General features: G+C 37.3%; 1 protein-coding gene and 1 long non-coding RNA gene across 2 annotated transcripts in view; one reads left to right on the top strand and one right to left on the bottom strand.

Annotated features, from left to right (window-relative positions):
- KCND2 (potassium voltage-gated channel subfamily D member 2) overlaps positions 1–14,146 on the bottom strand; it is a 563,422-nt gene that overhangs the window by 355,853 nt on the left and 193,423 nt on the right. The window lies entirely within an intron of this gene.
- Positions 291–14,094, top strand: LOC133246340 (uncharacterized). Its single transcript, XR_009736014.1, has 2 exons — positions 291–420; positions 13,921–14,094. It is a non-coding gene; the product is annotated as an uncharacterized LOC133246340 (long non-coding RNA).

Here is a 14,146-nt window from a genome sequence, read left to right as displayed (position 1 = left end):
AGAATTTCTTTTTCTATACTCGATGAATATAATTCTATATTGAAAGTAAATAGGATTTCAGGAATCCTAGAATTCAATTACACTTTGGTATGATTTATCTGGTGACATACCAAATGGAATTCCTCACTATCCAACACTCAGTACATCTACAGGAGATTTAAAAATAATGTTTCATAATGATGAAGGCATCACTATAAAACCCCTATGCCTTCTGAACCTTCAAAGATTGGATTATATTTAAAAGAGTTTGAATTATGAATGTTATTTGTGCCATTCTAACTTCTGGATTCAGTAGAGATTCCAAGAGGGAACAAAAACACCCTGACATCACACACACATTCCTTCTTGGCATGGCAGCAAGCAAGACAGAACACAGAAGAGGCTATGCAGGAACTAAGTACATTCAAATCTCATGAGAAGGTTTATGTTTTCCCTAAAAATTAGTATATAGGAAATACCTGGTGAACCAATGAGGAAGGTAAATTTTTATGGTATAATTTCAGGAGAGAGCTTGTGGGGAAGAAAGACGCATATAAAAACCAAGATTATAAGTTCTGAAGAGGAGGCCTTGTCATTAATTTTATACCCAGGTCTACCATGCTGACCAGCCCAGAACGGGGATTCAATTAATATTTAGTATTTACCTGGTAATGATGTGTAAATGATTATTGAACTGATGCTGAAGAATGGCAAATCGAGTATTTCTTAGAATTCACATTAATGTATCTATTTACTTTTATAGAGCGAAGATGCAGCTAAATTTGGAACTCAATTATTCTTCTGAAAACTACTATTTTGATTACATATTTCAAAATAAAACACTATCTGAAGATCCTCTGACTCAAAACCAATTTAAATCCTATTGTAACTGGTTGACTCTAGATTCTGAGAAAAATCTATTTCAGTTATTTCCTTAAATATGGCACCTACAACATATATTTGAAGAACAGTACACCCTAATTTTCCCTAAAAGGCAATTCAAAGTTCAGTGTTTTTCAAAACATTATGTTTGCTTTCTTAAATAAGTGGAGACTTGATTCTCTCAGCCCAACAGTTCATATACAGAACAAAGCAGCATCAGGCATGGCTATTCCACCATTGACCTTCTTGAACTAAGACCCAGACACCCTGAACAAGATTTAAATTTCTAGATCAAGGTTCTGACCTGAATAAGAAGGTTAATAAATATCTGTGAATTGAATATTGCATGAATATTATGGGGGGAAATCTCCTTAAAACAATATAATACAGTTTATAATTTCAGTAACTGTATATAAATAAACTGAAAATGAATAAAAACAATTTATGTCAGGTTACATGTACACAATAAAATCTGATTTTTAATGATACACATATCAAGGCAGACAGAGAGATGTTCTACAAGATCACTTTTTAGTCTCAAAATATATTTTTTAATGTAGGACTTTACAATTTCAAGGTATTTGAGATTTAATTGGACTTAAGTAATTCTTAAAATGCATCTTACATGGTTTTATTACTATTTTGATCAAGAAGTGGCCGTGATAAAAATAAACTTCTCTTAGTACCTATTAAATTCTTCACTAAAGATATAAATATTCATCTACATTCATCCACACCCCTTCTTTCCTTTCCTTCCTACCTTCTTTCGTCCTCCATGACTTCCTTTCTTCCTTCTCCTGTCTTTTATTTCTTGCCTTCCTCCCTTATCTATCTATATTATGTAAATATTATACCTTATGTTAATGTCTTTATCTTTGACAAACATTATTTGAATTGATCTATATGAAAGATTTTATTTAAAGCCGAATAAACCAAAAATAATGCCCAGTTGTGGATGTGACTGGTGATGGAAGTAAAGTCTGATGCTGTAAAGAACAATATTGCATAGGAACTTGGAATGTTAGGTCCATGAATCAAGGTAAATTGGAAGTGGTCCAAGAGGAGATGGCAAGAGTAAACATCCACATTTTAGGAATCAGTGAACTAAAATGGACCAGAATGGGCGAATTTAATTCAGATGACCATTATCTCTGTTACTGTGGGCAAGAATCCCTTAGAAGAAATCAAGTAGCCCTCATAGTCAACGAGAGAGTCTGAAATGCACTACTTGGGTACAGTCTCAAATACAACAAAATGATCTCTGTTCATTTCCAAGACCAACAATTCAAAATCAGTAATTCAAGTCTAGGCCCCAATCACTAAAGCTGAAGAAGCTGAAGTCAAACAGTTCTATGAAAACCTAAAAGAACTTCTAGAACTAACACCAAAAAAAGATATCCTTTTCATCAAAAGGGACGGGAATGTAAAAGTAGGAGGTCAAGAGATATCTGGAGTAACAGGGGAGTTTGGCCTTGGAGTACAAAATGAAGCAGAGCAAAGGCTAACAGAGTTTTGCCAAGAGAACACACTAGTCAAAGCAAACACCCTCTTCCAACAATACAATAGGTGATGCTACACATGGACATCACTAGATGGTCAATACTGGAATCAGACTGATTATATTTTTTGCAGCTGAAGATGGAGAAGCTCTATACAGTCAGCAAAAATAAGGTCAGAGGTGACTGCGGCCCATATCATGAACTCCTTCTTGCAAAATTCATATTTAAATTGAAGAAAGAATAGAAAACCACTAACCATTCAGGTATGACCTAAATCAAATCCCTTCCAATTATACAGAGGAAGTGATAAATACATTCAAGGAATGTGACCTGATAGAGTGCCTGAAGAACTATCGACAGAAGTTCATACACTGTACAGGAGGCCATGATCAAAACTATCCCTAAGAAGAAGAAATGCAAAAAGGTAAAATGGTTGTCTGAGGAGGCCTTACAAACAGCTGAGAAAATAACAGAAGCAAAAGGCAAAAGAGAAAAGGAAAGATACACCCATCTGAATGCAGAGTTTCAAAGAATAGCAAAGAGAGTTAAGAAAGCCTTCCTAAGTGATCAATGCAAAGAAATAGAGGAAAACAATAGAATGGGAAAGATTAGAGATTTCTTCAAGAAAATTAGAGATATCAAGGGAACATTTCATGCAAAGATGGGCACAATAAAGGACAGAAATGGTATGAACCTAACAGAAGCAGAAGATACTAAGAAGAGGTGGAAGGAATACACAGAAAAACTATACAAAAAAGATCTTCATGACCCAGATTACCAGGATGGTGTAATCACTTATCTAGAGCCAGACATCCTGGAGTGTGAAGTCAAATGGACCTTAGGAAGCATCACTAAGAACAAAGCTATTGGAGGTAATGGAATTTCAGCTGAGTTATTTCAAATTCTAAAAGATGATCCTGTTAAAGTGATGTATTTAATATACCAGCAAATTTGGAAAATTCAGAAGTGGCCACAGGACTGAAAAAAGTCAGTTTTCATTCCAATCCCAAAGAAAGGCAATGTTCAAACTGCCACACAGTTGCACTCATCTCACACTCTAGCAAAGTAATGCTCAAATTCTCCAAGCTAGGCTTCAACAGTACATGAACCATGAAATTCCAGATGTTCAAGGTGGATTTACAAAAGGCACAGAAACCAGATATCAAACTGCCAACATCTGTTGGATCATTAAAAAAAAAAAAGGTAATTCCAGAAAAACATCTACTTCTCCTTCATTGACTACGCTAAAGTCTTTGACAGTGTGGATCACAACAAACTGTGGAAAATTCTTCAAGAGATGGGAAGACCAGACCACCTTACCTGCCTCCTGAGAAATCTGTATGCAAGTCAAGAAGCAACAGTTAGAACCGGACATGGAACAATGAACTGGCTCCAAATTGGGAAAGAAGTACATCAAGACTATATTGTTACCCTGCTTATTTAATTTATATGCAGAGTATATCATTGGAAGGACTGATGCAGAAGCTGAAACTCCAATACTTTGGCCACCTGATGCGAAGAACTGGCTCAATGGAAAAGATTTTGATGCTGGGAAAGATTGAAGGCAGGAAGAGAAGGGGACAAGAGAGGATGAGATGCTTGGATGGCATCACTGACTTGATAGACATGCATTTGAGCAAGCTTTGGGAGTTGGTGATAGACAGGAAAGCCTGGTGTGCTACAGTCCATGGGGTCACAAAGAGTTGGACATGACTGAGCAACTGAACTGAATTGAACTCAACATTATGTAAAATGCCAGGCTGGATGAACCACAGGCTGGAATCAAGATTGCTGGGTGAAAATCAATAACCTCAGATATACAGATGACACTACTCTTACAGTAGAAAACGATGAAGAACTAAAAAGCCTCTTGATGAAAGTGAAAGAGGAGAGTGAAAAAACTAGCTTAAAACTCAACATTCAAAAAACAAAGATCATGGCATCTGGTCCCATCACTTCATGGCAAATAGATGGGGAAACAATGGAAACAGTGACAGACTTTATTTTGGGGGGCTCCAAGATAACTGCAGATGGTGACAGCAGCCATGAAATGAAAAGACACTTGCTCTTTGGAAGAAAAGCTATGACAAACCAAGACAGCATATTAAAAAGCAGAGACATTACTTTACCATCAAAGGTCCATATAGTCAAAGGTATGGTCTTTCAAGTAGTCATGTATGGATGTGAGAGTTGGACCTTAAGGAAAGTTGAGTGCCAAAGAATTAATGCTTTTGAACTGTCGTGTTGGAGAAGACTCTTGAGAGTCCCTTAGACAGCAAGGAGATTAAACCAGTCAATCCTAAAAGAAACCAGTCCTGAATATTCATTGGAAGGACTGATGCTGAAGCTGAAGCTCCAATACTTTGGCCACCTGATGTGAAAAACTGACTCATTGGAAAAGACCCTAATGCTAGTGTTTGAAGATTGAAGACAGAAGAAGAGGACGACAGAGGATGAGATGGTTGGATGGCATCACTGACTTGATGGACATGAGGCTGAGCAAGCTCCTGGAGTTGGTGATGGACAGGGAAACCTGGCGTGCTTCAGTCTGTGGGATTGCAAATATTCATACATGACTGAGCAACTGAACTGACTGAAATTGAACACATTGTTATCAAGTGGATACACTAAGAATACTAACAATGAGCATAAGATGTTCCAGGAGAGCATAAGGAAATTGTTCCACCACTATGACCAACTCATGATAACATCTAGATTGAATTTTTCACTTATTACTAATATCTACAAGATTGTGGGTACTAAATTAAGCACTTGACCCCTACTGCCACAAATCCTAAATTGTTCCTGGAAAAAATGAGGCTGCCTGTGGACACTTTTGATTGGAGGTGGACTGGTCCTCTATAAAGTCCCTTCAGCTTCATAATAAGTTGCCAAGCTGCTCATCTGACTTCCAAAATAAATACCTTACCTTTCATGATCATTAAAAGTCAAATCTTCCAGACTTTCACTATGTAGCACAATCCATAATCACTTCTCTTTAAATTCTAATTCATCAAGTCAGAGAAGTGATTTTTAGGAAATATTACCTAAGAGGTATGTATCCCTAAGGGCACTCCAAACTTTATTACTGGATAAAGTTGGGTCACATTTGTTAGCCATTCAGAATCTGACAACACAGACCTGCAGTCTAATGTGATGGCTTCAGTTTGTTTCCAATGGTTAGTACAAAAAACCAATAGTTTCAAATCTAGAAACATATTCTCTGTATTGTTCAGTATCTGATAAGAAACAGGTGAAATGAATTACCATACTGTTCTGTAGCATATATGTAAATACATAATACAGGTTTAATTAATTTTATCTGATTACTTGAAAATTAGCTCTAGAAGGTTAGAATATTATCATATTACCAACGTGACTTCTCTTTTTGGTACTTTTTTTTTTTTAATCTTATGCTCCTTCCCCTAATTCAGGTAGTTAGAATATTTCATTCTCATTGTATCAATTAGTGACCAACATGCTAGAAATAAAATGAGATAAAATATAGCCATAGGATTTTGAGTTTCAAAACCCAAACAATTTGGAAGAATGCAGAAAGTGTAGATAAAAGCTGTTTTCCTATGTTAGCTCCCTCTCCACGGCAAAATTCCATAGGCTAGGAAGAAAAAGAAAGTGAGAGGCAAAAAAGAAGAGTCTAGCTATCACTGAGACATTGCTGAGAAACGATGATTGCTTTATCAATGTCCACGGAATAAACCCAGTGTTGGGAGAATAATGACAAAAACTTCAAATGAATCAGGACTCTCTAAAGGCAAGACTTGAGTAGGCATGTAGGCTAAGAGCAGCTCACAGAGTTGTCCTTAGCCTAGGGCAGGACAGGAGAAGCAAAATTTCTCCAGCAAAAAATGCAGAGAGAGCCAGCAGACTGAATGTGTCCTTGGAATGAGGACAAGGAGGCTGCAGTGGCAACCTGCAAGGACCAGTGACCACAGACCAGACTGAAAGAAGGACGTCTCAGCGGGTGCCAGCAGGGACAGTTGATGACACGGAGGGCCAGATGGCCCCCCACCTGGCAATTTGTAGACACAGTCCTGGAGGAGAGTCGGGGAAAGCTGATTGAGATTGAGTTTCTGCCACTTGATGGAACTGGGGCCCAGAATACAAATTAAATTCAGCTAGAGAAAAATATAGAAAACTGTTTCTTGCATACTTGAACACCTGAGCTTATACACTGAAATTTCTTTCTGTTACAAGTTTGTAAATGACTCATAGGACAACTCTTATTAATCAAATACTGCATTCTAATTATTGTATTAACATAATCTACTTAATTATTTTATTTATCTCCTACTCTATATTTCTTAACTAAACTACATATCATCATTATTTTATTTATAGACTACCCTTCATTCCTAAATCACTGTACATATTAATATCAACCATGAGAATATTTGTCTACTCTACCCTGGGTTTCCTCTCTACTTTTTTTTTTTTTTTTGTACTCCCCTTAAACTTGTCAACAATGATGACAGCTAATTTTGACTGGAAATAATGTAATCTTTTTATATATAACAACAATAGTTTATCCATCTCAGAAGTATAATAAAATCTGACGGTCTTCCCTTTTTTTTATTGTTTGTGTGTCTCTTTTCCTTTTAAGCTCTGTACTTCTCAAGTCTGTAGTCATATTTTAAATTATTATGATCAACATTTCAGCCCTCATACTCTAAGTGTAATTTCCTAACATTTCCATCTAGTTAGACCAAGTATCACATGGCTGCAGATCTAAATTCTGGATCTTAATTTTCCTTAATATAGCACACAGCACCTTCATGGGGCAGCAAAGTCTGCTAAAGAAAGCTGAGAAAACACTTCCATTGCCCAAATATGGAACCAACATACTTGACTGAGAAAGGGAAAAAAGGGAAAGGGTAGAGATGATGGATTCCATTGAGGCCAGCCATAGTGTATACACAAGTGTTATATATTCCAGAAGGAACTATAGTTCAATTTAATTATTTAGATTTCTCCTGAATTCTGTTGTTGTTATTAATATTATTATTACTAATGTTCAGTCTAAGGTTAGATTGGTTCTAAATTGTATGAATGCACAATTCATTTTTTACCAAGCTTCTCCATTTGTGACACCCATCATTACCTTGTGCTTTATACTATTTTCTGTAAAAATGAGATGCTGTCCTTCCTGTATATCCAGTTACTTTCAAAGTTTAAGAAACACAAGCTTTTGAAAACATAATGCAAACTATAAGGAATAGGAAGGTAGACAGTCTAAAATTTATTGTCTATATATATGAATTTTAATATTCAGTACATTATTCATGTTTTCTTCCTAAAGATTTGATGTCAATAGTTTCCTATGATGCAAATACATCTCATTTCTTTTTTCTTAAATTCTGCCACTCCTGTGAGTCTTAAGTAGAAGACAATGTGTCCTCTGACATCTACTAATGGACAATGATCGCAGATGAACACAGGTGGGAAATGCTATTTCAGGGTAATAGCTCACACCTGGAAAGGTCTATTTTTTCCTCTAAGATCTTTCTACACAGCAGTGAAAATAAACTAATTAGGTCAAAGCATCACATTGGGACCCATGAGCTTTAACAATCTCTATAGTTTGTGTCCCCACAAGAGGCCACTGTCCAAAGGCAAACAAGCAATAAACTCCAAACCAGAATAGGAGCTCTTGGCTTAACCATTTCTCTTTTTAGTACAGTTTCTTCTTCAGTTCACTGCATATGAATTCCTGCATGATTCACAGAGGAGAAAATTGGGATAGAAAAATAAGTAAAATGCAAGAAAGGAAAGAAAAATAAGAAGAAATGGTGTTTCCTAGAACCATAGCCTGTGCTCAGACCCAAGTGCTACAAGGTCCTGCTTACGAGAGAAAGGGCTAACAACCGCAGCTCAGGAGTGTGATTTGTCAGCCTCCCTGGGCTTCAGTGAAAACTCTACACTGATAGCACTGAAAGAGATTAATTCCAGGCATGGACACTCCTGCTTTTTTTCCTTTTGGTAGTTTTACCTACTGCACAAAAGGAGAAAAGGAAAAAAGTAAAACTAATAAGAACTTGCTATCTTTTCTCTGGTAGATCCCTCCTGTGGTTTAGTTAAACTCTCCTAGGAAGCTTGACCTCATCACCACCTTTAGGACACAGGTCCGGGATCTGAGGGAGTTGGACCTCCAACAGCTCTGGACCCATTTTTAATTGTTTCACCAGTGCTTCTTCTAAATGCGACTGAAGCAAGTCTAGCTTTGATTCACTTGAATCCCTTAACAAATACTTTCTAGCTATTTTTCCCTTACCTAAACCTTTGGGCACTTAAATTTTCCATTTGTTTAACAAACAGTTGTTGATCATCTATAACACACCTGAATAACGAAAATGTAAGGAGATGTAAAGACATAACATTCTAGGCCCTCAACAGTAAGCAAATGGTATGACACATGCCTACCCTGTATATTGTCACCCCGCTTATTTAACTTCTATGCAGAGTACATCATGAGAAATGCTGGGCTGGAAGAAACACAAGCTGGAATCAAGATTGCTGGGAGAAATATCAGTAACCTCAGATATGCAGATGACACCACCCTTATGGCAGAAAGTGAAGAGGAACTCAAAAGCCTCTTGATGAAAGTGAAAGTGGAGAGTGAAAAAGTTGGCTTAAAGCTCAACATTCAGAAAACAAAGATCATGGCATCCGGTCCCATCACTTTATGGGAAATAGATGGGGAAACAGTGGAAACAGTGTCAGACTTTATTTTGGGGGGCTCCAAAATCACTGCAGATGGTGACTGCAGCCACGAAATTAAAAGACGCTTACTCCTTGGAAGGAAAGTTATGACCAACCTAGACAGCATATTCAAAAGCAGAGACATTACTTTGCCAACAAAGGTCCGTCTAGTCAAGGCTATGGTTTTTCCTGTGGTCATGTATGGATGTGAGAGTTGGACTGTGAAGAAAGCTGAGTGCTGAAGAATTTATGCTTTTGAACTGTGGTGTTGGAGAAGACTCTTGAGAGTCCCTTGGACTGCAAGGACATCCAACCAGTCCATTCTAAAGGAGATAAGTCCTGGGTGTTCTTTGGAAGGACTGATGCTAAAGCTGAAACTCCAGTACTTTGGCCACCTCATGCGAAGAGTTGACTCTTTGGAAAAGACTCTGATGCTGGGAGGGATTGGGGGCAGGAGGAGAAGGGGATGACAGAGGATGAGATGGCTGGATGGCATCACCGACTCGATGGACATGAGTCTGAGTCAACTCAGGGAGTTGGTGATGGACAGGGAGGCCTGGCGTGCTGTGGTTCACGGGGTCTCAAAGAGTTGGACATGACTGAGCGACTGAACTGAACTGAACCCTGTATTTAAAAATGAAAGTGTTAGTCGCTCAGTCACGTCCAACTCTTTATGATCCCATGGACTGTACCTTGACAGGCTCCTCTGTCCATGGAATTCTCCAGGCAAGGATACTGGAGTGGCCTGCCATTCCCTTCTCCAGGAGATCCTCCCAACCCAGGATCAAACCCAGATCTCCCACATTGCAGGCAGATTCTTTACCATCTGAGCCACCAGGGAAACCCCACCTGTATTTAACCAAAACTTAAAAATGCATTTCTTTTAAAAATATTAAGTTAAAAGAACATAATTTCTCAATTATAAAATTATCATAATCTCAACACTTATCTTAACATTTCATGCTTTTTTCAAACTTTGTCTACTTGCATAAACCATCTTATGTTTTAATCCTGTTGTTATACTACAAGTAGTACTGCATGTTTGCTCATGGTCTCAATACTGAACTAATTTTGATGATTATAAAATGTCATATTACTTCTACCATTGAGTATTCGTCTATATATATATTTAAATTCATGATCATTTCATCCAATACTCATTTTTCGAGCATTTACTACAAGCCGGGTAATAGTGCTGGCTATCAGGAATACAATGTGTTTTCTATGCTCCAGAGGTAACAAAGTGGGAGACAGACTTATTTATAAACAAGGGATTAAATGCAGTGAGAGATGTGCTCAGAGATCTGCTAGTAGATTGAACCATATTACACTGAGTGTCCTGAGGGCTAAAAATGACCAAATAATAGCTGTCTGATACAGCTCAAATGAATACAATGTGTATGGAACCCCTGGTGATAGAAGACAGAGCTTCAGTGAAAAGGTATATTTGAACAGAATTCTGAAGAGATTTGGATTTTACACGGCACACAGACAGGGAGAGCAGTGCTGCTCCATCTTTTATCTATTTTAATTCAACCAAAGGACATGACACTCTCTGTTCACAATGGCTTAACACTGCCACGACGCTCAACAAGGGGTCCCCGCCTCTGGTTGGGGGATATGAGTATTTCTGAGAAATGGGAGAGGGACCCCTACAGTTTGAAAAACTTTCAGATAATACTGATTATGATCCTCTTCTCACCCTCCTCAAGTCACCTTCCTGCATCCTCTAAAAGGTCAGAGCTGGAGGTATAAGACCCACCCACCCACCGTATGACTGAAGCCTGGAGGGGTAGATGGGAGTAGGAGATGGATATGGAAACAGGCAGGATGCAGACTGTGAAAGGCCATGGAAATCGAGTTAGGAAATTTGACTTTGCAATTGATGGGGAACCACTGGAGGGTTTTGAAGTAGAAAGGTGAAATGACTAAATTGGGACTTAGAATAACATGTCTGGGAATGAAGCAGTAGACAGACTAACAAGGAAGAGACTGCAGATGAAACGAACAATTCTCCAGGACAGAGACAAAGATGTTCAAGCTCAGGCAATGGCAGAGGGGTTATCCTTTTTAAAATTATCCCTATAAAATCAATTATCAGGAATGGTGTTACTTGGCAAAATGTTACAACTATTTTCATTTCTCTTAAAAGCTATTTTGAAATTGTTCTCTAAAAATGCTAAGTATGCACATATACAAGTATATGTATATTATATTCACACACACACGCACATATATATATATATAAGGTATGAATGGTATTCCATTTTATATGTCTCTACAAAACATCATCCTTGTCTAGCATGGCATTATCCTTGCCACACTAGACAAGTAAATGTACATTTATGATGTTTCTTTAAGTTATTAAAAAAAACTGTAGTTTCTATGTCAAGAGGTGTAATAGTTCCAATGTACGTGTATAATTGTAAACACACCTGAAGAAATACAGAATGCAATCTGAGCAATCTTTATAGAGGCATTAACATACCAAGATATGTCTTGAGGGAAGCTATCAGGATGAATGCAGTAATACAAATCTTGTCAAATGAGAACTGCTTGAAAGAATTGGTGATATTTACATTGAAGAACAAAATACTAAAAGGATAAGAAATGACTGTCTTTAAATATTTGAAGATCTGTCATAGTGAAAATATTAATGTTTTGATTGATTCAGGAGATGTCTTCTAGGATTCATCTAGGATGAATGAGCATACATTTAGTGGCATTAAATGTAGATTCATCCTGAGGCCATGGGCTTTAGGAATTAGAACTGATCAACAGGGATTTATGTTGTTGAATGAAGTAATAACCCTCCTACCACTGCATCCTAATCTAAGGTCTCAGGAACAGTTGTGAATGGAGGATTGTGTGTGCTTGTGTGTGTGTGTGTTTATGAAAGACAGAGAGAGAGAGGGAGCGGTGATTAAAGTGAGAGAAACGTAGGGTGATAGGCACCAAACACTAATGATGAGGCTGATTAACCCAGAAACTTTCCTTCCCTCAAAGACTGGACAGTCCTCCTTTCTCATCTGAGAGAGGACTGGATGATGACCCATTTTCTGAATGCTAAAAAGGCAGAATCCTCAGGGTGTTGTAACCATTCCATTCCCACTAACTCTGCTTTCAACAAGCACACCACGACCAACCCCCTTGACTCCATGGGGAGTACTTTTTTGTCCTTAGCTAAATGTATTCTCTGCAGTAATCAATACTCACCTCTCCCTCCTAAAACCTCTCCTGGCCCCTCTCCCCCCAAAATTTCCCCCCCTTTTTCCATTGAACTGTAAGCTCAGTGGAAGCATGGACCACATTTGTTTTGCTTATTTCAGTGTACCTAGATCTCAGTATAGCACCTCACAAAATGTAGGTCTTCCTTTCATTCTTTACCAGCTCATTCTTCTCTACCTGACCTTTAAATACAAGTATTTCTCAGGCAAATATATATATATATATATTTTTTTTTTTTAATCGGTTGCCGATTTCTTCTAACTTGTTCTTTGACTTTGATGAATCATCTTCAGGGTAACCACAAGTTATAAAGTCTCATAGCTAACATCTGTGCTGATATTCTAAAGCTGTAGATGTTAAACCTTTAGGTCCAAATAACCCTTCAGACACTTAGAAAGTAATGAGGACCCAAAACAGCTTTTGTTTATGTGCATTGTGGTTACAGATATTAATCATGCTAGATATTAAGATAAAAAGTATTGATGCATTAAAAATAATAGAAAAAATTCCATTGGATATTTATAGAGCATGTTTTTATGATAAATATCTTTAAAAGTAAACAATCAGTGGGAGAGAGGCATTGTTGTACATTTTGCAAATGTGTGGCTTAATATAGGCACCTGGATATATGCGTTCAATCTCTTATACTCTGTTTTGTTTAAAGTATGTGAAGAAAATCTGGCTTCACAAAAATATATATTTGAAAAAGGGAATAATAGTTCAACAGCTTTATCAGATAATTATGGATATGCTTCAGTACTAGACCAAAACTTGGGAAGTGGTAGATGCTTAAAAGTTGATTTCAATATGGAATCCAAAAACAGATTGTTATAAACTGAATCATGTCCCTTCAAATTTATGTTTGAAGCACTAACCCCAGTGTGATTGTTTTTGGACATAGAGCTTTCAAAGAAGCAACTAAGATTAGACGGGGTTTTAAGTGTGAAGCTCTGCTATAAAGTGAATAGTAACCTTATAAAAAGGAGAGAGATAACAGGGATGAAAAAGTCCCTATGAGGATGCAGCAAGAGGATGGCCATCTGCCAGTCAAGGAAAGAAGGCTCAGGAGAAATCAAATCTGCTGGTACCTTGATCTTGGCTGGACAAACAATGGTTGGAACTTTGAGAAAACAAATTCCTGTGGCTTAAGCCATCCTGTTTGTGATATTATGTTATGGCGGCCCTAGCAAATAAACACACCCATCAGTGAGATGGACTCTGTAACATTAAAATCCATTGGTTCAGCTTTCACTTTGAATGGATCTGTTATCTACACATAAGTTTGTGAAATCATATCTAGGTCATTTGGAAAACATTAATTCATTGAGACAGATTTTCCAAATGTTGACATATTTCATTATACTAAATAAAAAAGTCATACTTAAAAAATATTCCAGTCCCATCAAGAATGTCTTTATTAGATGTCAATCTTATAGTGACAGACACGAGTTTTCCAACTTTCTGATTTTCACTAGAAAATGTGAATTTTATTATTGGTAACAAATATTGTCAGTAGTTTTTCTTTACATGAAGGGTTCATTTTATTCATTTTTTGATATGTCAGCCAGACAACCAAATCTGAACAATCACAAGTTTGTCTGTCTTGCTCTTTCAGGTAACGATGAAGCTCAAAGAAAAAATTGTCTAGTTCAGCTCACAACTGAAGACAACCACATGAAGTTTTTTTTTCCCTTCTACCTCCCCTCCCTGAGACAGTTTATATGGAGTGCAAGTTCTTCTTGCACCTCTCCCATTTGGTCACAAGATTATTAAAAAGATGAGTACCCAAGGGTTGAAATTACTAATTAAATTACTAATTATTAAAATTAGTAATTTACTGG

This window comes from Bos javanicus, chromosome 4 (genome assembly GCF_032452875.1).
Source record: "Bos javanicus breed banteng chromosome 4, ARS-OSU_banteng_1.0, whole genome shotgun sequence".
NCBI lineage: Eukaryota > Metazoa > Chordata > Mammalia > Artiodactyla > Bovidae > Bos > Bos javanicus.
This window is presented reverse-complemented; position numbering and strand designations above follow the sequence as displayed.